The sequence below is a fragment of the Ranitomeya variabilis genome, chromosome 4 (genome assembly GCF_051348905.1).
Source record: "Ranitomeya variabilis isolate aRanVar5 chromosome 4, aRanVar5.hap1, whole genome shotgun sequence".
Lineage (NCBI taxonomy): Eukaryota > Metazoa > Chordata > Amphibia > Anura > Dendrobatidae > Ranitomeya > Ranitomeya variabilis.
The window spans coordinates 289,430,492-289,457,955 of NC_135235.1; the positions used below are offsets into that span (position 1 = coordinate 289,430,492).

Here is a 27,464-nt window from a genome sequence, read left to right on the forward strand (position 1 = left end):
AAAAAAGATAAAGTGTTATTAAAGGAAACTATAAAATCTGCAAAACAAGACATAAAACTGAGTAAAGCATCGTAAAGTCTTCTATTTTTATTTTAGTCCTTGTCAACAGATATGAAAAGCATGGAAACAAACTAAATTGGGTTTTATGTCCCCCCAAATGCCCTTATAAAGGGAAAGAATACATGAATTTGGTTGTCGATGACTGGACACTTGTATGTTGGTGTGTTGCGTCTTAAAGTCCAAACAGGAGACTGAAAAAATTCCAGTAGACGGGTTATTTCGTAGATCATCCAACTTGCGTATCGCAGGAGCCAACCAAGGGAAATGTTTCGACACATTTTAGCATCTTCAGGAGCTTTAGACTTTATATTTGCATCGTGAATCAGGGTTTTGACACATTTTAGCATCTTCAGGAGCTTTAGACTTTATATTTGCAGCTCAGTTATTGCAGATACATTTGCCTTACTTAGAAATGCTGCGGTGTCTCATTGAGGCGTGCGGAGGATCGGTCAGGGACCAGCTTCCTGGACTAGTCATCTTAGTTATATCATCCCTAGGTGACTTTTAGAAATATATTTTGTCTAACACAGAGCAGCGTTTCAGAATATAACATGCACGGCAATAATGACGGAGCTAGTGACTGATTTTTGCTACCTGTTTCCCTTTAAAATCCTTTAAGCCCATCACCAGTTATTGAATTCTGGCCACGTCTCTTCTAAATAGAATCCAATTTTATCCATATTCCTGATTGTCTAGTTTTGATCTACTTCAAGTTTAATCCCTTAGCTCGATCTACCAGACAGCAGCTACTCTGTAGTTGCAACCCAGGAGCCCCAGCAGCTAAAATCCAGATCCATGTATAGGGGATACAGTGAGACTTCGAACTCTATTAAGTAAAAAACAAAAGGGTTGAATCAGAAAAAATAGGGGTATCCACATGTCAAATGACAATCTAATTAAACCAAGTGGTACCTACACCTATTTAACCATTTTAATGGACATAGTAATAGTTCAGTACAAAATTGCATGAAAATCCGATGAAAAAAATGTACTCAAGAACCAAATATATAAAAAACAAATTTTATTAGAGAAAAAACAAAAAAACAACATGACACAAAATTACAAAAACCTGATAAGCATTAAAAAGTGGGAAACCAAAAAGCGGCATAAGAACCCACCATGTTGTAAAGAGGCACTACAAAAAAGCCTAGATAGCCCAATGGGATGCACATAGTAAATCTATAAACATTACTGCAAAGTATATCAGAACCTAAAAGGATTCTAAAAGCAGATAGCTAATAACGATGTGCAAGTAATTACCTCTGGTGGGTGCTAAACGCCTGCCCCTACGCACGTTTCGGCAATCAGCCTTCTTCTGGGGGTCAACTCTATTAAGTGCCAAACCCAACTGTGTAAACTCACTTTGATTAGACAGATATCTAGAGTAAGAAAAATGTCCAGATGAGTATTAATAGATTACCATAATCTACAGTATAATCCCATGCTAATCCAATGCCATTTTTCAGATGTTTTACTGTATCACACAATTTATATTTGGAGGCGTAAATATTCCAATATTTATACTCAAACATATTTTATTCTTGTGCTTTGTGACTTAAGTGTCCATCACCGCATTACTTATCGTAAGAATATAGAAACACTTTGAAGGCACCTGCAGAACGTTACACAGCTAAAGATTGTGTTCAGAAAAAGCCTTTAGATCCATGTATACCTCTATGGGGGAAATAATGGCATAGACAGCTACGGGTCAATGTAACATAAGGGAAGTGATTCTTTCTATCAGTTCATACGTTCTATTCACACAAGGAGACAATAGCTCGAGAAGCATAAGAAAGGAAATTGTAATATGGTCTCGAATATGGCTGGATTCCTTAAAAGGAAGCTCAAAAGAACTAGGTATGAAGAAGTCTATCTGTATCTTCATGACCTATCATCATACCATCCTGGAACCATAAGGAGAAGCAGAAGAATAATTCAAGCTCCTTGGCCTCTATGCAAAATATTCAACAGGGACCCTCCACTTAAAATGTGCCATGTTTAATACTAGATATTGGAGGGGACCTCAAGGGCAACGGAGTCTTATTCGAGGGAGGAAAATACTTTTAGGTGGAAGAGGGAACTGCTCACCTATCGGGGATGACTACCCCACAACGAAGGATTAGGCTGCCGTCACACTAGCAGTATTTGGTCAGTATTTTACATCAGTATTTGTAAGCCAAAACCAGGAGTGGGTGATAAACACAGAAGTGGTGCATATGTTTCTGTTATACTTTTCCTCTATTTGTTCCACTCCTGGTTTTGGCTTACAAATACTGATGTAAAATACTGACCAAATACTGCTAGTGTGACGGCAGCCTTAGAGATGGATCAGCTGCTGCAGCACCCACAGAACAAAATTGCAATGAACTGGTGGCGGGAGAATAAGAGTGGTAGTCCGCACTGCCGATGTGGATGCCAAGAAGCCAGGAGGCAACAATATGGGTTCTATGCGTTTCGAAGTTGGACCAACTTCTCCTTCAGAAGAACCGCAGTATTGAAGTTTTAATACTGGTGCGCTCAGGTCCCTTCAAGTGCCACTTTGGCAATACACTACTTACAGTTATGATCCAGAAAAGAAGAGTTTCTTAGTTACAGTACTAAAAAAACATTTTTTATCTCCCCAAAAGTAAAGGTTCATCTGGACAAGATGATTTTGGCCTATTGCGAGTGTTGATCGAATATATAGAAGTTGATTGGTCCTCATTTACTGGCTGGCGATAACTGTATGGGAAAGAATTATCATTAAAGGGAATATGTCATCAGGTTTTTACCACCAAATCTGATGAAGAGACAGAGACCCTGATTCCAGTGATGTGTCACTTACTCGTCTACTTGCTGTAGTTTTTATAAAACTACAGTTTTATCAACAGAAGATTATCACTAGAGGACTAGTTACCCTGCTGCCATGTAGTCCTCCATATTCATGAGTTCTATATAACCCTGCCCCTACCACTGATTAGCAGCTTTCTGCCTATGCACAATGTGACATCATAGCAACTCATCTCCAACCACTAAATCCGAGACAGTTGAAAATTAGAGATAGAACTCAAAGAGGTGAAACCTGGTGAAAATGCAGTATACAAGTCATATAAAGTTATTCCTGCACACAAGAAAGCTTATTCTGAAAGGTCACCAGAAATGACAGGTACGCTTTAAAGGAAATGTATGAGATTAGACAAAATGGTCAGCATCTTTCTAGAAACAGAGCTATCAGAGGTCCATGGGTTGTGGATCTGGAATTACAGTGCAGCTTCAATTCATGGACCTAAGCAGTTCTACTAGAAATATATTCTGAAATCAATTCAACATCTAGAAACCCAATCTGGCTGCATGCAACTTAAATTGAACACCTCAACCAAAAGAAAGAAGTCTTTCCTACAAAGGTACGGTCTATTCAACAAATATATATATATATATATATATATATATATATATATATACAGTACAGACCAAAAGTTTGGACACACCTTCTCATTTAAAGATCTTTCTGTATTTTTAGGACTATGAAAATTGTACATTCACACTGAAGGCATCAAAACTATGAATTAACGCATGTGGAATTATATACTTAACAAAAAAGTGTGAAACAACTGAAATTATGTCTTATATTCTAGGTTCTTCAAAGTAGCCACCTTTTGCTTTGATGACTGCTTTGCACACTCTTGGCATTCTCTTGATGCAGGGCTCCCTGCGTGCTTCCCTGAGACCCCCGGAGCAACGTGATGTGATCGCGTTGCTCTGAGGGTCTCTTACCCCCTCCTCCCTGCAGCAGGCCCGGATCCAAAATGGCCGTGGCATTCGGGTCCTGCAGTGAGGTGGCTTCACAGCGCCTGCTCAGAGCAGGCGCCGGGAAGCCTGGAGCTGTGCACGTCAGATCGCCGATCTGACACAGTGCACAGCAAAGTGTCAGATCAGCGATCTTACACTATAACATGATGCCCCCCCCCCCTGGGGCAATGTTATAGTGTAAAAAAAAATATTCACATGTGTAAAAAAAAATAAAAAAAAATCCAAGAAAAAATTAAAAAATATATATATATTGTTCCTATAAATACATTTCTTTATCTAACTATAAAAAAACAATAAAAGTACACATATTTAGTATCGCCGCATCCGTAACGACCCGACCTATAAAACTGTTGCACTAGTTAACCCCTTCAGTGAACACCGTAAAAAAAAAAAAAAAAAAAAAACCGAGGCAAAAAACAACACTTTATTATCATACCGCCAAGCAAAAAGTGGAATAACACGCGATCAAAAAGACGGATATAAATAACCATGGTACCGCTGAAAACATCATCTTGTCCCCCAAAAAACCACCTGCCATACAGCATCATCAAAGAAAAAATAAAAAAGTTATAGTCCTCAGAATAAAGAGATGCAAAAATAATAATTTTTTTTATAAAATAGTTTGTATCGTATAAAAGCGCCAAAACATAAAAAGATATAAATGAGGTATCGCTGTAATCGTACTGACCCGAAGAATAAAACTGTTTTATCAATTTTACCAAACGCGGAATGGTATAAACGCCTCCCCCAAAAGAAATTCATGAATAGCTGGTTTTTGGTCATTCTGCCTCACAAAAATCAGAATAAAAAGCGATCAAAAAATGTCACGTGCCCGAAAATGTTATCAATAAAAACGTCAAATGTCAACAAGACCTCACATGACTCTGTGGACCAAAATATGGAAAAATTGTAGCTCTCAAAATGTGGTAACGCAAAAAATATTTTTTGCAATAAAAAACGTCTTTCAGTGTGTGACGGCTGCCAATCATAAAAATCCACTAAAAACCCCGCTATAAAAGTAAATCAAACCCCCCTTCATCTCCCCCTTAGTTAGCGAAAAATTAAAAAATTAAAAAAAGTATTTATTTCCATTTTCCCATTAGGGTTAGGGTTAGGGCTAGGGTTAGGGTTAGGGCTAGGGTTAGGGCTAGGGTTAGGGCTAGGGTTAGGGTTAGGGCAAGGGTTAGGGCTAGGGTTAGGGATAGGGTTGGGGCTAGGGTTAAGGCTACAGTTAGGGTTGGGGCTAAAGTTAGGGTTAGGGTTTGGATTACATTTATGGTTGGGATTAGGGTTAGGGGTGTGTCAGGGTTAGGGGTGTGGTTAGGGTTACCATTGGGATTAGGGTTAGGGATGTGTTTGGATTAGGGTTTTAGTTATAATTGGGGGATTTCAAAGAAATTTTACCACTGTCATGAAGTACAATATGTCGCGAGAAAACAGTGTCAGAATCACCAAGATCCGTTGAAGCGTTCCAGAGTTATAACCTCATAAAGGGACAGTGGTCAGAATTGTAAAAATTGGCCTGGTCATTAACGTGCAAACCACTCTTGGGGGTAAAGGGGTTAAATGAGAAGGTGTGTCCAAACTTTTGGTCTGTACTGTATATATTAATGAACAAGAGAAATCTAAATCAAATCAATGTTTGTTGTGTTCGCCTTTTGCTTTTCTTTCATCTGTTCTTTTAGGAACATTTGCTCGCAGGTTTTTGAAGGAACTCAGCAGGGAGGTTGTTTTAAACATCATGGAGAACTAACCACAGATCTGTCAATGTCACTTGTGCAACACTTTCTGTCTCTTCATGTAATGCCAGACAGACGGGATGATGCTGAGATCAGGGATCTGCGGGGGCCGGATCATCACTTCCAGGACTTCTTGTTCTTTTTTGCACTGTACATAGTTCTTAACAATATTACCTTTATTTTGGGGGCTGTCATCCTGCTGTGGAATAAATTTGGAGCCAATCAGAGGTATCTCTGATGATATTACATGATGGATAAGTATCTGTCTGTATTTCTCCGCATTGAGGATACTACAGGGTGGGCCATTTATATGGATACACCGAGATAAAATGGGAATGGTTGGTGACATCAACTTCCTGTTTGTGGCACATTAGTATATGGGAGGGGGAAAACTTTTCAAGATGGGTGGTGACAATGGCGGCCATTTTGAAGTCAGCCATTTTGGATCCAACTTTATTTTTTCCAATGGGAAGAGGGTCATGTGTCACATCGAACTTATTGAGAATTTCACAAGAAAAACAATGGTGTGCTTGGTTTTAACATAACATTATTCTTTCATGAGTGCTTTACAAGTTTATGACCACTTATAAAATGTGTTGAAAGTGCTGCCCATTGTGTTGGATTGTCAATGCAACCCTCTTCTCCCACTCTTGACACACTGATAGCAACACCGCAGAAGAAATGCTAGCACAGGCTTCCAGTGTCTGTTGTTTCAGATGCTGCACATCTCGTATCTTCACAGCGTAGACAATTGCCTTCAGATAATCCCAAAGAGAAAAGTCTAAGGGGGTCAGATCGAGAGACCTTGGTGGCCATTCAACTGGCCCACAACGACCAATCCACTTTCCAGGAAACTGTTCATGTAGGAAATGAATCCTCAAACCTGACATCCATAATGTGGTGGTGCACCATCTTGGGTGTCAGACCTGAGTTTGAATTTGCCATTTTGAAACCTCAGCCTGCTTTGAAATCATTTCCTGGGAGAGACCTTGCTGATGCAGTATAACTACCTTGTGTCTTCTTGAGCTCAGTCTTTCCATGGTGCATAATCTGTGAAATTAAACTGTCTTTCTTAACCTCACCTTTTTAGTACAGTTTGGCTGTTCCTCACCCAGTTTAAGTATTCTACAAAGCCACTTTTATTTCAGGTAATGATTGTGTTTCAACCTACATATAAAAATGAAGATCACAGTGTAGAGGGATCATTATTGTTCTCATTTGCACATTGAAACTCGAGAAGCAATGGAATGAAAGTGAGAGGGAGAAGATACAGATTAGATTTTTTGAAAAAACTTTTTGACAGTGAGTGGAACAGGCTGCCATGAGGGGTGGTGAGTTCTCCTTCAATGCAAGTCTTCAGAGGCTGGACAGACATCTGTCTGAGATGGGTTAGTGAGTCCTGCATTGAGCAGGAGGTTGGACACCACGACCCTGGAGGTCCCTTACAACTCTAACATTCTATGGTTCTATGATTATCATGTCTTATATAATTGGTTACCCATACACCCGTCTATAATCCCACAAAATCCTTGACTGTCAGTCTACTTTGAAGAAATGATGCTATTTGGAAGACAAATGGCAGTCATCAAATTTTGGTTTGATTTCGATTTCGATTTTGTTCACTTTGCATTTTGTAAATTGATAAACTAATAACTCTTCTATTTTTGTGAACATTCTCAGTTTGTAGATTTTTTTTCTACACCTGCCGAAAACTTTTTCTGTATATATTGTTCTGAATCCTTACCTTGAATTACACGACATACTTCCTGGGTCTTTCAAAACACTTTATGTTGTGCAATTTCGATAATGGAAGCCGAAAGGTTGGAATACTATGTTCTTTGTTTTTCAGATGGTAAACTCCATCGGTCATGCAATACAAGGAAATAAACTGTAAAGTAGCTGAAAGAAAAGAACATTGGAAACCTCAATTGTCAGGACAAATGTGACTCAACCAATGAGGGATTGAGTTACCCGGCGAAGTCTAAAGAACGTCTTGTAAATTGCAATGGTAACAGTGTACAGTGAACACGCGGGATTTAATGCATGATGCCTTCATATAAAAGCTGGAGTTAGTGACGCCAGAAATTCTTGTTTAAGAATTAAATACTCTACGAATGCAGTCAATGGTAAAGGTCTGTTGTTATACTCCCTACAGCGCCCACTACAGGCAATAATAGCACAGCACATGCTCAGTAGATCAGCAGAGCTCTCCGAAGCTACATTGATTACACAAGCGCAAAAAGGTCTCGCCCTCAACTTGTCTGAAAATATGTTAAGACGGAGAACATTATGAGAATATTGCCCAAATCCAAAGCTAGGTTGGTGAAGTTGGAGCAATTGTATCCACACATTCATGTACTTTTATGGACTCTGTAGTGGAAAATTTGTTGAGATTGGTGCAAGTTCAAGAAAAGTCAGAAAGGAATAGCAGTTGAAAAACAGCTGCTCCAGGGTCTCGATTTGAAAGCCATATTGTCTGCTGCCAATTGTTACACATATTTTAAATAATTCTTACATAATGCATCATGTTCTATTCTATAACCATTATTTTTGCACAAGACTCAGACAAAGAATTTGTATAGAATTCATGTTAAATTTTTAGGAATTCCTCAAAGTTGCCGTATTCAAACAATTTGCTTTCCAATTTTGATTCTACATATCGCAGAATATTGCATCTGGACATTTCATTCTATCAGACGGAGAAGGATCACCATGACCTTTTACTTGGTTGATGGGGCTTCCCCATGTTCCCTTGAAACTATCAAATCACATGGTGTAGCACAGGCAATCTGGAGCCTGTATAAAAGCAAAGACAGGATAGCAGCAGCCACTTTGTGGTGAGTTAGGACAATGATAGGACGTCTGTATGGGCTCACCAGATGAGATAGATCCTCTGAACCTCAGGTCTGGGTGGGCACACGGACCTCATACGTTGATGCAACAAGTAGGAAGGCACGTGAGTTACGAGGATCAGCTCAATGGTTGCAGTTGAACACAGCAGGAATGGATGCAAGCATGAACATAAAACATAAACAGCATAAATGGTGGCGTACACCTAACATAGGATCAGCAGTCTTAGAAACTCAATCCCAAGACACAGGTGTGGGTGTCTACGGGACTTAAATAGGTCTAGAGAGATGATGTCAATGATTGGGCAACTTGCAAAACTCGATGTGGATCACAACAGAGGGGAGTGGACTCAGGGGAAGGAAACATGGATGGGATACCAGGACAGGTGTGTAACAACATGTACAGCTCACAGCTTCGTCATTAGAGGTAGGGAGAGAAAGCCATAAAACACTGAACACATTGCTCAGGTAGTGTGTGACAGCAGTGAGGAAGATTAGTGTGTGAGGAAAAGAGGATAATATAAATATAATTAATAGGCAACAGATACAGGTGAGACAGAGCGCCATACTCATCTTTTTAGGGGAATTAGAGGCAGTGGAATGCATTCGATTTGCTGAGAATCAAAGTTCCTGGGAAAAATCTGCAAAGATGGCGAATTGGAATATCAAAAGATTTATTCATCTCTACGCTATGAGGAATGTACAGTAGTGATGCCAATTCATTAACAGGATACAGAAATACATTGCTCTATAGAAGCTATGTCCTTCCAATACAAAAAATGCCTTTGTTTTCAATCCAAAAGACTGTCATTGAGTGATAAAGTGTTTACTTTATATATCTATCTCTATCTATCTATCTATCTATCTATCTATCTATCTATCTATCTATCTATCTATCTATCTATTATCTATCTATCTATCTATTATCTATCTATCTGTCTATTATCTATCTATCAATTATCTATCTCTCTATCTATTATCTATCTGTCTATCTATTATCTATCACCTATCTGTCTATCTATCATCTATCTATCTATTATCTAGCTATTTTCTATCTATTATCTATCTATCTATTATCTATATATCATCTATCTATCTATTATCTATCAATCTTTCTATCTATCTATCTATCTATCTATCATCTATCTATCTATTATCTATCTATCATCTGTCTATCTATTTATCTATCTATCTATTGAAAAAATGGAGCAGCATAAGCAAAATGCAGGTATAGTTGCCTGCCCACAGGTTGTGATCCACTACCTTATGGTACATAAAAATGCAAAGAAAATGGGCAGCTTTCTTTAAAAAAAAGACGTTAAACAACTGGAGCAAGTTCGGAGAAGAGCTACCAGGATGGTGAGCAGACTGCAAAGTATGTCCTACGAGGAACGGTTAGAGGATCTGGGAATGTTTAGATTGCCAAAAAGAAGGATAAGGAGACTTAATAGCGGTCTACAAATATCTGAAGGGATGTCACAGTGTAGAGGGATCATCCTTATTCTCATTTGCACATGGAAACACGAGAAGTAATGGAATGAAACCGAAAGTTAGGAGATACAGATTAGATATTACAATTTTGACAGTGAGGGTGATGAATGAGTGGAGCAGGCTGCCATGAGAGGTGGTGAGTTCTCCTTCAATGGAAGTCTTCAAACAGAGGTTGGGCAGACATCTGTCTGGGATGATTAAGTGAATCCTGCATTGAGCAGAAGGTTAGACACGACCCTGGAGGTCCCTTCCAACTGTAACATTCTAGGACTCTATGAATAGCGAATTCCGTGCAAAAAACTGACGCTTAACAAAGTCTCACTTGTTCACCCGAAACGTTGCCACCTGTTCACATGGGCCTATAAATACATCTGTTTTTTTTGCATGGAATTTACTACTTTTCATCTATCTATGGACATTTTTCACATGGAAATATGATGTTTACAAGTGCTAGTGGTTACCTTTGGTTAAATGGGTTGCATCCGCTGATGAGTGCATCTCGTGTCTTCACACATCCGTGAAACAGAACAGATCCATCTTTCAGAACTGTGAAGACTGCAGTCATCATCAGCCGCTGATAGGATATAGTGTTCATGTGACATAACAATAGTGAGGTGACCGCTGGGAGACACAGCAGCGGCATTGTTGGTTGACAATGGTATAGGAGGTGAGGGCACTCTAATATTTAAAAGGTGTTGTCTAGCAGTGGTTTCAGTCTGTAATCCTGACTCCTTCATACATTTTCAGTCCCATCAGTATGCAGTTTGTAACCTTGTTGCAGGTTTCAGATTTTTCTCATGTGATTATCTTTACCTGCAATACGTCATGAACGTTAGCTTTGTGTTTCTCTTGGATGTTGATGTCTTCTCTTACTTAAGCACATTTCTAGAACTGCACTGATTTCCTCTCCATGTCCTTTCCACCTTGTCTATCTCCTTTTTCTCTGCCCTCCCCGAGACTGTAGATACTTTCTTCCCTCTCAACATTGTAGAAATCTGTTTCCTATATCTAGAACTGAGAGAAGGGAGAGGAGCAGGAACTTTGACATTTGTGCTGATCATTTACAGGCAGAGAGAAGCAAAATATTGGAAACATTCTAACAAAGATGAAGTTGCTTAACTTTGCGTTTAGCAAGAAAACAAAGAAAAAAAATCTATGTGAAGGTGAATATAGATGTTAAGATTTATTTCATGCCTTTGGCCCTAGATGACAGAACAAGTTTAACTCTAGAAAGAAAAATATATCAGAAAGCTTCAAGGTTTTGTTCTTCTTTCAGCAGCCCCTTTCTTGTTTATTCTGCAGGGAAAGGAATACAACCCTATTAATTTTGAGAGCTTTTGTCTGCTGCTTGGCCTGACAGTAGAAAAATACTTCCATATGTTTCTTCTGATGCACAATTCCAAGCAAAGCAGCTTCAATCTAAAGACAATATACTGTCAAATTCAAGGACCTCGTCCCTGCAGGGACACAATGAATAAAAAATGTGAAGTCATCTCCTAACTGGAGCTGTATTACTTCATGTGATTAACCCATTCATTGCCTAAATTGATTTATTTAATTTTTTTTATTAATACATAACCTTGATCGACCACCAGGATATGCTGCACGGTTAGGAATCAGCGTGTGAGTTCATTTCCAATTTGTTAAACTTCCAAATTAGAGTTCGCCTGTTTGCGCTGTTTTTTTCGGGAAATTTAATTTGCATGGAAGTTATTTCCGTGAATTTAATGTCACTTCTAACATTTTTTTTAACCTTTTGATAAGTTATGTGATTAACCCACGTCTGCCCTGGTGCAAATCTGTGGATGCAAAACAAGAGAGATCCATTTTTTCCCCTTATATACAGCGCTATACATAATAGAGCAGGGGTGAGAAATTAATTTTCTTGAGGGGTCACATCAGAGACCGTGAATGTTGTGTATTGCCAAACCAATAAGCTGAAATTAATTCTACTTAATATCAATAATAACATATTATTTATAATTATTATTTTATATTAATATTAATTCAAACACTTAAAATTGAGAATACTTAAGTATGCTGACATCTCCCTATATGCCAAATGAACACACGCACCGCCCCCTATAGGACATATGAGTCCATACAGTCCCCCTAAATAAAGTGTGAACCAACACACAGCCCGATACATAACTTGACTCTATATACAATATGAGCCCCCACATAGCTCCCTAGGTATAAGTATAAGGCCTCACATATCTCCCTATATACAGTATGAGCCCCACATAGCCACTCTATATACAGGATGAGCACTCACATGGTCCACTATATACAGTATGAACTCTTACATTGCTCCCTATATACACTATGAGCCACGACATAACTCTCTATATACAGTATGAACCCCTACATAACTCCCTATATACAGTATGAGCTTGCGCATAGCCTCTCTATATACAGGATGAGCCCTCATATAGCCCCCTATATACAAAAAGAGCCCCACATAGTGCCCTAGATACAGTATGAACCCCTACATAGCTCACTAAATATATAATTAACCACCACATAGCCCCTATATACAGTGTGAGCCCCCACATATCCTATATACAGTTTGACCTATCCATTACAGTAAACGGCTGCCCACTCTCCCCAGTCCCACAAGCTCGCTGTCTCGGGGGAATCCTTGACACTGACCTCTCCTTCAAACCACATATCCAAGCCCTTTCCACTTCCTGCCGACTTCAACTCAAAAATATTTCCCAGATCCATACATTCCTAAACCAAGAATCAGCAAAACCCTAGTCCATGCCCTCATCATCTCCCACCCTGACTACTGCAACCTCCTTCTGTGCGGCCTCCCCTCGAACACTCTCGCACCCCTCCAATCTATTCTAAACTCTGCTGCCCAACTAATCCACCTGTCCCCCCGCTATTCCCTGGCCTCTCCCCTCTGTCAATCCCTTCACTGACTCCCCATTGCCCAGAGACTCCAGTACAAAACCCTAACCATGACATACAAAGCCATCCACAACCTGTCTCCTCCATACATATGTGACCTCTTTCCCGCTACTTTCCTGCGCGCAACCTCCGATCCTCACAAGACCTCCTTCTCTACTCCCCTCTTATCTCCTCTTCACACAATCGCATACAAGATTTCTCTCGTGCATCCCCCCTCTCTACCACAACATATCACACTCTCGCCTACCGTCAAAACCTTCAAAAGGAACCTGAAGACCTACCTCTTCTGGCAAGCCTACAACCTGCAGTAACCACCGATCCACCAAACCGCTGCACGACCAGCTCTCCCCTCACCTACTGTATCCTCACCCATCCCTTGTAGATTGTGAGCCCTCGTGGGCAGGGTCCTCTCTCCTCCTGTACCAGTCATCACTTGTATTATTTAAGATTATTGTACTTGTTTTTATTATGTATACCCCTCCTCACATGTAATGCGCCATGGAATAAATGGCGTTATAATAATAATAAATAATAATAATGAGCCTCCACATAGCTCCTATATACAGTATGAACCCTCATATATCCTCCTATATTTAGTATGAGCCCCCACATAACCTCTATGAGGCTGTGATCCCTGTTACAGCTAGGGGGCGCTGTTTTGTCCTCCCCATATACAATATGAGTCCTCACACAGTCCCTACTTACAGCATGAGCCCACACATAGCCTCTTATATACAGCATGAGCCCCCACATAGCCTTCTATACACATTATGATCCCCACATAGATTCTTATATACAGTATGATCCCCACATAGCTCCCTATATACAGTATGAGCCCTCACACAGCATTCTATTTATAGTATGAGTCCTCACACAGCCCCTACTTACAGCATGAGCCCACACATAGCCTCCTATATACAGTATTATCCCCCACATATCCTCCTATATACATTGTGAGGCAGTGACCCCTGTTACAGCTAGGGGGCACTGTATGTGCTCTGCAGAATGTGCATGGAAGCGTAGTGAGGCCATGAGGGCGTACTACAGACACAGGTGTGGCTGTAATTAGAATAGTGAAGCAGTGACTGATTAAAAAGCCCTGTAGTAGTGGGGGAGGTGTGTCAGTGTGTTCTTGGAAGCAGACAGGGCAGTTGTCTGCAGAGCTCTCTCTGTGTGAAGCAATACAGAGGCTAAAGGAACCAGAGAGACTGACACCCTGCATCTTGGGCTGTCTTACTTGTACCCGGCTGCACTCCAGAGGATAAAGAGTGCAGTGCGCTGAGTGAGTACAGAGACTTGTTACCGGCGTGCGGTCACCCAGGGAAACTGGACAGAGGGAAGTTCGGCCTGTGTATTGACTGCATCATATAGCCATGCATTATTAATGGTCTGTATGAAGAAGCCGTATACCATATTGACTGTGTGAAGTAACACAATAAAAGAACGTTTTGTTTGAACTTGTTTGGGTCACTGCCGTTTCACTGTGTATGGTCCTACCGCTGCATCACAACATGCACACATCCCATACACATATTTAAAAAAAAAAACACGTACTTCTCACTCCCATCACCGATGCTCTGCTCCCGACCCCAAGGCTCCACTTATTCTTGTCACCAGCGCGTTATCGTGCAGACACTTTACAGAACAGGCGACGGGAGCTACCCTGGAGCTGCGCTGTCGATCTGGATTCCATGCATCGAAGCTCCAAGAAAGCTCTCTGCTTGTAGAAGTGCGCCGTCATTATAATGGGGCAATCTGGCCATGGGCCCACATGGAGCATCGAGCCTCGGGCGGTAGCCCTCATTATAATTTGCCTGTGTTTCCAAGATACCTCCTGATCATATTATTTTCTAGAAAACATTTTAAGAGGTAAGGTGTAACACACCTATCCGGGGTCCGGGTTCTCCTCCCTTCATCTTGGTCCGCTGCTCTCTGTTGTGCTCCACGCTGGGCTTTCCTGGTTGCCCGGCATGTGACATCATCTCCATAGGCCTTTTAAGGCCCATTAGGACACACACCTGTCTTTGAATTATTGTTTAACGCTTTATTTATTTTCTTCCTTTTTCTCTCTGACTTCTTTACATCCATCCTGTTGTTCCCAAAATTCCTGAGGGTGTCTCGTCCTCGCTCTCCATGTGTTATCCAGCCAGCTGTATCAACACTCGGGGCCTATTTACCCACCCAGACCCAGGGCTTAGTGGTTCCACTTCACCAGGTGAGCCGTGATATAAGGATTGCTCCAAAATAGTGAAACTCCTCAGCAGCATGGTGTGAACACAGCCTTAGGTCGGTTTGATGCATCGACGTTAATGGTCTGAGTATGGACTACTATGTCCTGAATGTCCATGGGTCTTCTGGCCCTCATAAGTTCGGATCTTGAAACCGGAAGACGGACCTGTCATCGTGATCCGTGCTTAGACTGTGAATGTTGGACATGTGGAATTGGCCTTAGAATAAATTTGTGTTCCTTGAAGCAGCAGTGAATGTGAACGGCCATGTTTTGGTGTTCTTTTATATCAGCAAAACAGTGCGTTCCATTTGTTCAGGACTTGTGTGACTACAAGTGCCACGGATAAGAATAACAGATATGCATGCAGGTGGTGGAAAGGTGCGGAAGTTTCTGTGCATATTTACATGCAGTTGGGTGACCGGGTGATTCAGAGCAACTCTTCATATCCAAATAAAACAGGAAGTGCAGCTCTGGAGCACAAACTTCTGCTCTTACTTTTGAAAACTCTGCAGAAAATTGGAAGAGTGGCAATTATTTTTGGTCAAAGCATCCTCTTATAAATGTAGGGTTTTTTTTAATTTCAGCTGAGATATTTACATAAAAAATTGGTTATCCATCCCTCCCTATGTTATAGTTTTTTTATAGCTCCCCAAATCAATCTAAGAACCTCAGGGACCTTTCTTAAATTATGAATCATGTGCTAACAAAGTTACAAGACAGAGATTTTCAACTGCACTGAAGGCAGTATATGAAGAACGAGATGCTTATGAATGTGGAAGTAATAAATTGCTATGAAATATTTCAGGCATGCAAATATTTCCCTGCTTGGGCAGTAGCGGTCACTGACTTCAGATTTAATGAAGATTTCATGAAATAAGGCAAGATGAAAGAGAAGCGTAAATTAAATGTTGCGCAATGTATCAGCGGAGTTCACAGAGCACGGGGAGCAATTACATAGGGAATAGATGGATCGCGGTGGTCTAGGGGGGAATCATAGAAAGGATGAGATCCGGCACAAGTCAGGACTGGGCTGCCATTCATTATATCGCTGTAAGTCCTATTGAGCTCTCAGTCGCTGACCTGTAAATGATTTCCAGGAGTCACGTATAGCAGACGTCGTATACTGGGAGACGCTTATGGGACTTGTCGCGCAAGGAAATTGGAAAAGAACTAAGTGTTATAACTACAGCAACCTGATCATGTCAGCATCCAGTCATGAAAATGAGATTTCCAAGTGGAATAGGTAATAACTTATCTCAAGGAAAATAGCAAACGGCCACATTAGTAGCATTGACTTTAAAGGGTCCCTATAGTCAGAAAATGACCTACTGCTCAAATCAGGTTTCTGTTACATGTCTTTAAAAAAAAATGTCATTTTATTTTAACATTACAAACAATTAAAAAAACAAAATGCGTAATCTTGCAATTTTCAAATTGGCCACTGGGCCGTTTTTAGACTTCCTGTACTTTTAAGAAGAGTTTTCAGCAGGCTCCTTATCATCAGAGGCAGGATTCCAATGACAAGTAACACCTCTATACACAGCTGATAACACAGGATCCACCAGTCACAATAGTAAATTTCACAGATGACACTCCTCTCCAACCCTTCACAATCATCATTGCACACTCTCAAAAGATGCTTCAAGACGAAACATAGGATCTGAGTCCATTCACTGGGGCTAATGTATGTTACACACCTGTCCTTGGTCTGGGCTTTGCTCCCCACACCCCGGTCTGCTAAACTTTATTGTGCTTTGCAAGTAGCCCGGCGTGCTCCCATGTGTTGATCTTCCTAGGCATATGTAAGGAATCCCAAAGCACACACCTTTGTTTTGGTATTAAGACTTTCTAGTAGAATTTTCGTTTGTCTGTGCACAGTGGTCCTGTCTACAGTCTCCAAGACATCACCTGTTTGCCTGCGGCTTCCAGTTCCTTAGTTACTTGTCTGGGGCGTTCAGTAACACTGCTACTTGTCTGTGATCTCCAGGACATCACCCGTTTGCTTGCGGCTTCCAGTCCCTGAGTTACTTGTTTGCGGTGTTCAATACAATTGCTACTTGTCTGCAGTCTCCAGGACATCATCAGTCTGCCTGCGGCTTTCAATTCCTTAGTTACCTGTCTGTCTGCCATCTGTGTCCTCGGTGCCTCACCGTCTGCTGTACCGATGCCCGTGGGCCGTGGACCATGTGCTCACCTGGACCTTGGGCTGTGAGGAGCCTCCTCGCCAGGTGAGCACCTTTTTTGTGACAATGTGCATGTGGATCTCCTAAAACAATAGGAAGTTAGAGTCTAGAAGAGCCCAAGAGCCCAGTGCGAACAGAGCAAGATTTGTTTTGTTTTTGTTTTTTTTAATACAGATTTTGGTAAGTAAAAACATTGCTAAAAATGTTAAACAATAGGTCATTTTCTGATGACACATTTCCTCTAAAGTGTATGGCTATGTGCACACGTTGCAGATTCTCCTGCGGATTTTTCTGCACTAAAAACCGCAGATCTTGGCAGAAAACACAGGTGCGGTTTTTGGTGTGTTTTGGTGCGTTTTTGGTGCATTTTTTGATGTGGTTTTTAGTGCGGTTTTTAATGCATTTTTCCCTGCAGATTGTCTGTGTTTTTGACACAAATAAAGCTTGAACTGCAGTGGGAAAAAAAAAACACATGATGTCATTTCCTTGTCCAACCCCTTCTTCTTTCATCCTCCATTTTGTGAAAACATCAAAATGATATGCGACAATTCCGGCACTTAACCCCTCTCTTCCCACTCCCGTGTAGCGGTGGGATATGGGGTAATGAGGGGTTAATGCCACCTTGCTATTGTAAGGTGGCATTAAGACCGGTTAATAATGGAGAGGCGTCAATAAGACGCCTATCCATTATTAATCCTATTAAAAGGTTAAAAAAATATATATGGGGACCCAAAAAAAAATTGCGTAGGGTCCCCCTATATTTTTAGGCCAGAAAGGCTAGGCAGACAGCTGTGGCCTTGGAAGGGGTTAAAATACCCCTGGCTGTTCCCAGGCCATGAATATTAAGCCCACAGCTGTCTGCGTAGCCTTTCTGGCTCTCAAATATAGGGAGAGCCCCCCCAAAAAAGTGTTGGGGTCCCCCTATATTTTTAGGCCAGAAAGGCTACGCAGACAGCTGTGGGCTTATATTCATAGCCTAGGAAAGGGGCCATGGATATTTGCCCCCCCGGCTACAAATAGAAGCCCGCAGCCGCCCCAGAAAAGGCGCATCTAAAAGATGTGCCAATTCCGGCCCTTAGCCCCTCTCTTCCCACTCCCGTGTAGCAGTGGGATATGGGGTAATGAGGGGTTAATGCCACCTTGCTATTGTAAGGTGGCATTAAGCCCGGTTAATAATGGAGAGGCGTCAATAAGACGCCTATCCATTATTAATCCTATTAAAGGGTTAAAAAAAACACAGACACTAGAAAAAAATATTTTTATGAAATAAAGACACCCACTTTTTGACAAACCCTTTATTATACGCTCAATCCATCTGAAGACCCTCGACCAGAAAAAAGAAATAAAAAAACAAAACAAATTCATACTCCCTGGCCCTGTCCGCAGAAATCCAACGAGGGTCCCACGACGATCTGCCATGGGGAACAGACACATCCGGAGATGTGTCTGCTCTCCACGGCTGCAGCAACACACTGACAGGAGGTCCGGCTCCTGTCGGTGTGTAACTGCGCATGCGCGAGAGTTTACCGGCGTTCATTGACCCCGGTACTCTCACTTTACGGCAGTGCTGCGTGGGAAAGTTCACACGCAGCTCTAATGCCGTAAATAGAGATGCCGGAGCCGCTGAACTCTGGTAAAGGACACGATACACTGCTAGGAGCTTCGCTCCTGGTAGTGTATCGCCGGAGAGCAAGCGATCGGCGTGGGACACTCGTTATTGGATTCTGCGGACAGGGAGTATGGATTTGGTTTATTTCTTTTGGACTTTTTCCCTAGGGGACCGAGGGCTTCGCGTACCAGTGTGCTGTATGGTGAGTATATACTCTATGTTATATGTTGTATGTAATGTCTGTCATGTATGTTACGTTTATTGTATGTGTATTGTATGTGTATGTGTTTTACTGACAATTGTGCTAAGTCGCCGGACACAGGGACAACTCTCCCATCCTAATATCGGATGGGAGTAGTAATCCCATACGGTGACTTAGCACAATTGGGTGGCACTATCGTCGCATGGGGACACACACACACACTCACACACACAGACAGACGCACACACACATACACACACACACATACATGCCTCCATGCTGACGGTCACACTCCGCCCACGCACTTCCTCCCGCTTCCCCGCACTTCCTGCTGCAGCGGTTTCTACACCAAAACCGCAGAAAACCCACAGATATTTTTTCTTCTGCGGGTTTTACTGCGGGTTTGACCCTCACAATGGAGGTCTATGGGTGCAGAGCCGCTGCAGTTCCGCAGAAAGAAGTGACATGCTGCGGAATGTAAACCTCTGCGTTTCTGCGTGTTTTTTCCCGCAGCATGTGCACAGCAGTTTGCGGTTTCCATAGGTTTACATGTTATTGTAAACGCAATGGAAACTGCAGCGGACCCTCAGCTGCAAAATCGCTGCGGTTCCGCAGTAAAAACCGCAACGTGTGAACATGGCCTATGTTAGCCCTTTAATACTATATTGATTTTCATAAGAATAAATAGGTTTTAAAATGTTATCTCCATTCACTTCTGTTGGATTTTTGCAAGAGAGAAGGTTGTCGTTCATGCAAAACTTTCTCTATTCACTTCTATGGAAGTTCCATGATAGAGGTGGCTTTATATGTACGTCTACTATTCACCTTCATAATACTTGTGGTAGGTAATATATGTCATTTGTATAATAGCTACTTTAAAGAAGACCTCTAACCAGATACTAATTGGCTAGTTTGTGCTTTTATTTTATTCCCACAACTCTCAGTATTCCATTTTATGTTTATGTATCCGCCATACGGTTCCAGATAAAAGGGTCTTTGGATTTAGCGCAAATTTTTATAGTATTTATTAAGGGGGAGTGGCTCACATGTAAATTATGTAGAACAGCTTAAAGACACGCCCAAGAGGATCCTTTGAGCCACGCCCCCTTAGTAAAGATCATACAAATTAGCACTAAATGAAAAGGCCAATATCTCAGGAACCGTATGGTGGATTTTAAAAAATTAAACAGCGGAAAAATTTTGGTAGCCGCAGGAATAAAATAAGATCAAAAACTGGTAACTTTTGACCTTTTGAAATATATATTTTTTAAATTATTGTTTTCTGCACTCAAGTGTAAATTACTTTTCCTTAAAATTTATCATCACAGACGTGGACCGTGGGGCATCGTAAACCCGAGCTCTGTAACTATCTTTTGCTCACTTGTAATGAAAGATTTGTAATGGATCAGTAGGGATGTGTTTGAGAGATTTATCTACTCGGAGCTGAGAGTACAGCAGAGCAGAGGATGTGGGTGGAATAGATGGGGAGTTTAGTAAGCCGGGGGGCTGGATATAGAAGACAGCAATGCGGTGGGCCGAAGATTTGAGGCGCGTACACACTCGGTAAGTATGATACAGCTCGCATCGGAGAGAAGAAATAAGTCAATCTCCAGCCTGAGCTTTACTGATAAAGAGACTGGTATAAATATACCGCAAATGGTGGAGTTTACAGACGCTCCATACAAATAGCCTCATTTTACAGAGGCGAGATAGTAACAGCAAAGCATCCATCCCATAAAACTCCTCTCTGAGATTGTACTCAAATGCCCCATTATCCAAGCCAGTGGTTCATAACCTGTCAACAGGCAGGGGGGGGGGGGGCACAGACCATATCCAAGGCCCCCGCCTATATTTTACCGCATAGTTGATGCTAGGCATGATCGGCCAATTGCTCAACCTCTATAGAATTTAATGGACGGACCACCTCTCCATCTGGATACTGCGGCTAGGAGGGGGGGCGGGTATGGCGGGAGGGTGGGGGGGTTGCGGGATGCTCACCTCCCCTAGCCAAACAGGGGACAGATTAACCCCTTCCCACTGAAACAAATTTGTATTTTTATGCTTTTGCTTCCTCCTCTTCTTCCAAATGACGGCACGAAGGCCAAATAGGTTTGTAATGCATTCTGCCATATGATGCACTGGAAAGGGGGGAAAATATTCCAAGAGGGGAGGCTTTTTCGTTTTGTTTCATTTTGCAATTAAAAAGGACCTGGATACACGATTTTTCAGGTCACTACCATTACGGCAAGTCATCGACCAATTTTTATTGTTATAATGCTCTAATTAAAAAAAAAAGGCGTTTTTATTTCAAAGGGTTCTGAACCATGAGAATGCATCTACAATTACCGCAATGCCAGATTGTATAGTCCTTTTTTATTGAAGTGGCTAAAAAAATCAATTTGCAAAAAAAAAAAAAAGATTGCTTCGTGTTGCTATTTTCTGAGATCTGTACCTTTTTTTTTTATCGTCAATGGAGTTTTTTGGAATTGACTCTTTCATTAATACTATGTTTTGCTTTGTAGTATTTAACATAAAAGATAAATCATTTTATATATAGATAGATAAAATTATGGCAGAAGTTGTCAATATCAAAAATATTTTTAAATGTGTATGTATATATATAGAGAGAGAGAGAGAGAGAGAGAGAGAGAGAGAGATATGGCTATATATATATATATATATTTTTTTTAATGTATGTTAAAAATTTTAATTAAAAAAAGTTATATTTTTTCATGCATTACATGGTCAATATTCCACCTTAAAGGGGTAGTTCCCTTTCAATTAAGTTTCTACCCTTGATATAGTTTATTTAAAAAAAAAAAAAAAAAAAAATGCGCTTTACTCACCTTCTCCCTCTTCACTGGGAATTAAATAGGAAATTTTGATGTTCTTTTATTTTTAAAAATTTTTATTAGTCCCCATAGGGGATTTGAACCTGCAACCATCTGATCTATTATTGTATATACTGCAATAATGCTGCATTGTGGAATAAAGCTAAAATCAAGGTTAAAATCATGAGTACCAACATAGCAGCCATGGGGACATTCACCAGACCCCCAGCTGCCATTACAGCCCACTGAAAACCGTAACAGGTTGCATAGCTTAAAAGCCATTGTCAGAAATTGGCAGTGTCATTTAAGGGGTTAAAAAGCGTAGATCGGAGCCAGCTCCAGTTGCTGCTGTCGGTGGCGGATGCTGGCTGTATAGCACAACCGGCATCTGCCTGGTATAGTGTGTGCTCATCTGCTGAGGCTGCTCCATACGCCGCATCCAGTGTGTGACATACAAATCAGGAAGGGGTTAAATGACACATACTCCTTAAAGAGGGGATTTTTTAATTTAATTTTTACTTATATGCCTGTATTTTTGGTTTAAAAATATTTTTTTCGATTGACCTTCTTTAAAAATGTTGCAGCCATGAAAGTCAAACGATGAAAAATTTTCAATGTAAGCCAAATGCAAAAAAATTATTACCAGCCCAGAATTTATGTATTTTAATAAGAATAAAAAAATTACCCCATAGGTGACTGTATTGTTTAAAAGAATTGTTCCCTTTAAATAAAGTTTCTATCCAAGCTGCAGTTTGTTCTTAAAAAAAAAAAAAGAGCTATACTCACCTTACCCTGGTCCACCGCCTAGTGTCCGCCACTGCTCCCGGTGTGACATCGGTGACAGGCCAGCAGACAATAGTTCAGCACCTCAAAAGGGGGCGTTCTGTCTCCACTGGCAAAACCACTAAGCTTACTGATTGACTGCTGTGCCAATGCCAGACACCGGGAGCAGGTGTCATCAGTGACACAGACTCATCAGTGGACCTGGGGAAGGTGAGTACGGCTCAATTTGATTTTTTTACATTTTTATAACAAACTAAAGCCAGGGTAGAAACTTAATTGACAGGGAACAACCCCTTTAAGGTGGAATATAGATCATTTATGGATTAAAAAAAATATATTTTTTGTAATTTAATTTTTTTTGCATTCATTAAAAGTCCAAAAAATTTAACAAAAATAAATATAATATAAATATAATTATAAAAAATTATATAAATATATAAAAAAAACTATTAAATCCCCCATAATACTATATATTAAATATGCAAAATACAGATTTCTCTCCTCTGGTCACTAATGGGTTTATGTTTTCTTACAAAGTATATTTGGAGTGATTTTCATACCAGTGCGGTTAATATTAACAATGTCTGGAGTTCCACCATGAAATTTTCCACATAGTTTTTCTATTCTCGCATAATATGTCTGATTTCATTGTCTGACCAGAGCGTGAAATACCCAGAAGATACAATGTAAAACAGAACAAACATCAAGACAAAAACAACAGCTGCGAGGAATGAAAAAAAAGAAAAAAAAGAATTGTCCCTCCGGAGAGAAGCACATGTTGTTAATGTTCAGATTCTCTCGGCACAAAACATTTCATTTTTATTTATTTTTTTTAGTTATTACGGACAGAAGAGGACAATGATGATCCATGGGCCATAAAGGGTTAAATGAGAAGCCAGGAGGGGGGAGGGGGCAGCCGTGCCATTCACTGTCTATGCTCCATGGGTTTAAATAGTGCAGGCGCCATGTAACACTCAATAGGCTGCAAGAACAGCCCATTACCCCGACGCGCGTGAAAGGTGCCAATATCGCAATTCATCTACTTTACTCATCAGGGGACAGATTTGCTATAAAGACCAATGTAACAGAAATTCTGTGTTTTGAAATTTAGAATGTTTATGTTTTTATATGTTCCATTGTGTTTACAAACATTTATCTTACTGTATGTTACAGCCGATTTCTATCTGACACTTTTATTAAAAGGGGAACAGCGAGTGGAATTAATTTCCGTTGCTGGGTTCCATAGGCGTGTGGGCTGTCATGTGGACGATCACCACATATATTAATGTGGAAAAGTCTTTCCTTCTCGTGCTCATCTAGGAAGATACTGAGGACATAGAGATGTGAATATGGGAGAAATAGAAGCAAGATTGACCGACACGGATAAAGGAAAGGGGAAAAGAAAGAGGATCTCTTTACTTCCATGTGTGCGGAGTGATTGAGCAACCAAATTGCAGTTGATGAGATCCTATTGCACACCAGCAGTGGCGTAACTAGAGTCCGATAGGCCCCGATGCAAAATTTGGACTTGTGCCCCACCTGCATGTTGGTCAGATGTATTGTCCCCAGTAGCATTCTACATCCTATAAAGACATGCATTTTTGGCCCCTGTGTAATAAAATGCCCCATCCCGGAACTTTTCCAGTACTAATGTCCCCCATCCTGGACCCCTTCCTGGTATAATGTTCCCCATCATGTAATAATGTCTCCCATCTTGTGCCCCTTCCTATAATAATGTCCTCCATCCTGGACAACTTCCAATAATAATGTCCCCCATCCTGGGCCTCTGCCTGGTATAATGACCCCAGTACTTTTATATTGCCCTTTCCTGATATAAGGTCCCCCATCCTGAGCCCTTTCCATTAATAATGTCCCCCATCTTGGGCCTCTGCCTGGTATAATTACCCCAATACTTTTATATTGCTTCTTCCTGGTATAATGTCTCCCATCCTGAGCCCTTTCCATTAATAGTGTCCCCCATCTTGGGCCTCTGCCTGGTATAATTACCCCCAATACTTTTATATTGCCCCTTCCTGGTATAATGTCCCCCATCCTGAGCCCCTTCCTATAATAATGTCCAAAATCCTGGACAACTTTCAATAATAATGTCAAATCCTGGCCCCTTCCAGCAATAATATCCCCCATCCTGGGCCTCTGCCTGGTATAATGCCCCCAATACTTTTATATTGTCTCTTCCTGGTATAATGTCCCTCATCTTGGTACAATGCCCCGTATTCTGGTTTAATACCCTCCATCCCGGGCCCCTTCCTGGAATAATGTTCCTCCATCATGTAATATTCCTGTTTAGATATATTTTTTTCATATTTTACACCAACCTCTCCTTCACTATAGTGAGTATTGCGACTTTTTTGTGACACCTTTTTGGCAGCGCTAACCGCTTCTGCTTTTTAACTCACTTTCTAAAAGTGACAAGAGGGGTGTAAAATTGCAGAAAGTTACAAATCTTTCATTAGAGCCTTTAACGTCTGGCCACCACACAGGACCAGTCACACAGCATTATGTACATGAGGTCTATCCTCGAAGAATTCTGTCTGGGATGTAAACTAAATACCATGTTCTTCCACCAAACTCCCCCTCCATGTTTTTATGGACCTTGTGTACTGGGTACAGTCATGAGGAACTGAAAAAAGGGCCTTCCCCAAACTGTTCCAAAAAGCTGGAAGCTGCCAAAACTTTTTGTGCTGTAGCAGTACGATTCCCCATCCCTGGAACTGAGAGGCTGACCCCTGAGAAACAACCATTAGTATTATCCCTCTTGCACCGAACATTACAGCTAGCACAATGCATTCAGATGGGTAACGAATCGATCTCCTGGCGTTCACCAAACCCAGACTCGTCCATCAGACAGACAGAGAAGTGTGATCCATCACTGCACTGAACACTTTCCTCCAGAGCCCAGTGGCGGCGGCTTTACATCACTAGATCCGACACTCAGTATTGTGCTTAGTGATGTAAGGCTTCACAGTTTTCTAGTTTTTAAGGTTGAAGGTAGACTTAAGTCCGTCAAATTCAACCTAAGGCACTGTATCAAACTCCTTTGAAAAGTCAATATAGACAACATCCACTGCAACTCACTGGTCCAGTCTGGAACTTACCTCCTCGTAGAAGATGATCAGGTTAGTTTGAGAGGACCGATCCCTCATAAAACCATATTGATGCTGGGTGACTATTCAGCACTCTGCTTCTCATCACTCAGCCCCCGCTCTGTAACGTTACGGGGTCTCCACTTTTTGCCTGAGTTGCTGTGGTTCCTTCCTCGCAATGGGGGAATATTTAGAAGGATATAAATATGAAAATTATACACAGCTGTTCTCGATGTCTGACATTTTTGTTTGCAAACATCAGGTCATCGCTTGTCATTAACGCCCGTCACTTCTCCGCAGTGAGTGTCAATTTCTGAGAGTAATTAGAGTTTAAGAAAAAAAAACCAGCTGCACTGTGAAACGCTATAATATGCAAACATTGAATATATGACATTGGAACTGCATTAGGGCTATAGAAAATATGTTAAGAATGAAGGTAATTAGCGCACAAATTGGCCAATTTGTCAGAGCCCAACAGCCAGCGAGAAGGCGTACTCCTTTGTTGGGACCCTAACCTAATATGATGCCCTTCCCAGGCCTATAATTTTAAGGGCAGGTAGGATCCAGCTCTAATTAAAAACTCCTTAGGCTGATGGTAGGAGCACTCGGTCAGGAGTGTACTGCACTTGGTTGTCTTAGTTTGCACCTGTTCACACTTGTCTTGTTATGTTTCGAGGTGCCGGCCGGGTCAGTCTTTTTGATATTGGTAATCAGCGCTTGTTATCTTGTAATTTTCTAACTGTAAAATGGCAACATTTTCTACAAGGAAACACATAATTCAAATTTTCCATGCCCACCCAGAATAGTAATTACTGCAGATCCCCCTCCCCTCTCATATAATTAGAAGCAGAATATTGCGGTATTGCAGCCCAACTTAATTAATGAGGAACCGTTGTTTTAATTTTCATAACTCAAAAAGAGACTTTGTGATTTATCTTATCAGAGAAATCTTTTTTTTTTCCTCTTCTGGACTGATCATTCTCAAAATTCTCAATTCAGAGGTAAAATTTATCTTAAGTGAATACAGATTTTCTCATTACTGAGATAGGTAGTGACAGTTGGTGCTCATAAAGGTCTATGGAGAATGTAACTGTCTTTTCAGGAGAACTTGCAGCAAAATATCTGTATCCTCCTCTAGCTCCTTCTGCTCCATAGAATTTTAGAAGCACCAATTGTCATCTTTTCTTTTGTTTTTTTCTGATGAACCAATAAACTTTATTGTTTTTATCCTTATCCTTTTCACAGGTCAAGTGCTGATCTTTTCATCTGTTTTTCTTGAACATCTGTTTTCTTTCTGCATTATACTCTTTGGAGTACTATGGAGGGTGCATTACACTGTTTAGAGGACTACGGGCAGTGCGTTATACTATATAAAGGACTATGGGAAGTACATTATACTATATAAAGGACTATGGGGAGTGAATTTTACTATATAAAGGACTATGGGGTGTGCATTTTACTATATAAAGGACTATGGGGAGTGCATTATACTATATGGAGAACTATAGGGATTGCATTGTACTGTATGGAGGACTATGGGGTACAGTATACAAGATGGAGAACTATGGGGCCCATTTATACTATTATAATTACTGTATTATTATTATTATTATTATGGAGAGCTATGTGTGGGCTTTAATAATATTTGGAGGGCTATGTGGGTGCCATTATAATATAT

At 40.8% G+C, this 27,464-nt stretch overlaps 1 long non-coding RNA gene across 1 annotated transcript; it reads right to left on the minus strand.

Moving 5' to 3' along the window:
• Positions 1 to 42: 42 nt before the first annotated feature.
• Positions 43 to 25,830, minus strand: LOC143764519 (uncharacterized). Its single transcript, XR_013213219.1, has 3 exons — positions 25,799 to 25,830; positions 1,321 to 1,439; positions 43 to 886 (listed from the first exon to the last, which is right to left on the minus strand). It is a non-coding gene; the product is annotated as an uncharacterized LOC143764519 (long non-coding RNA).
• Positions 25,831 to 27,464: the final 1,634 nt, after the last annotated feature.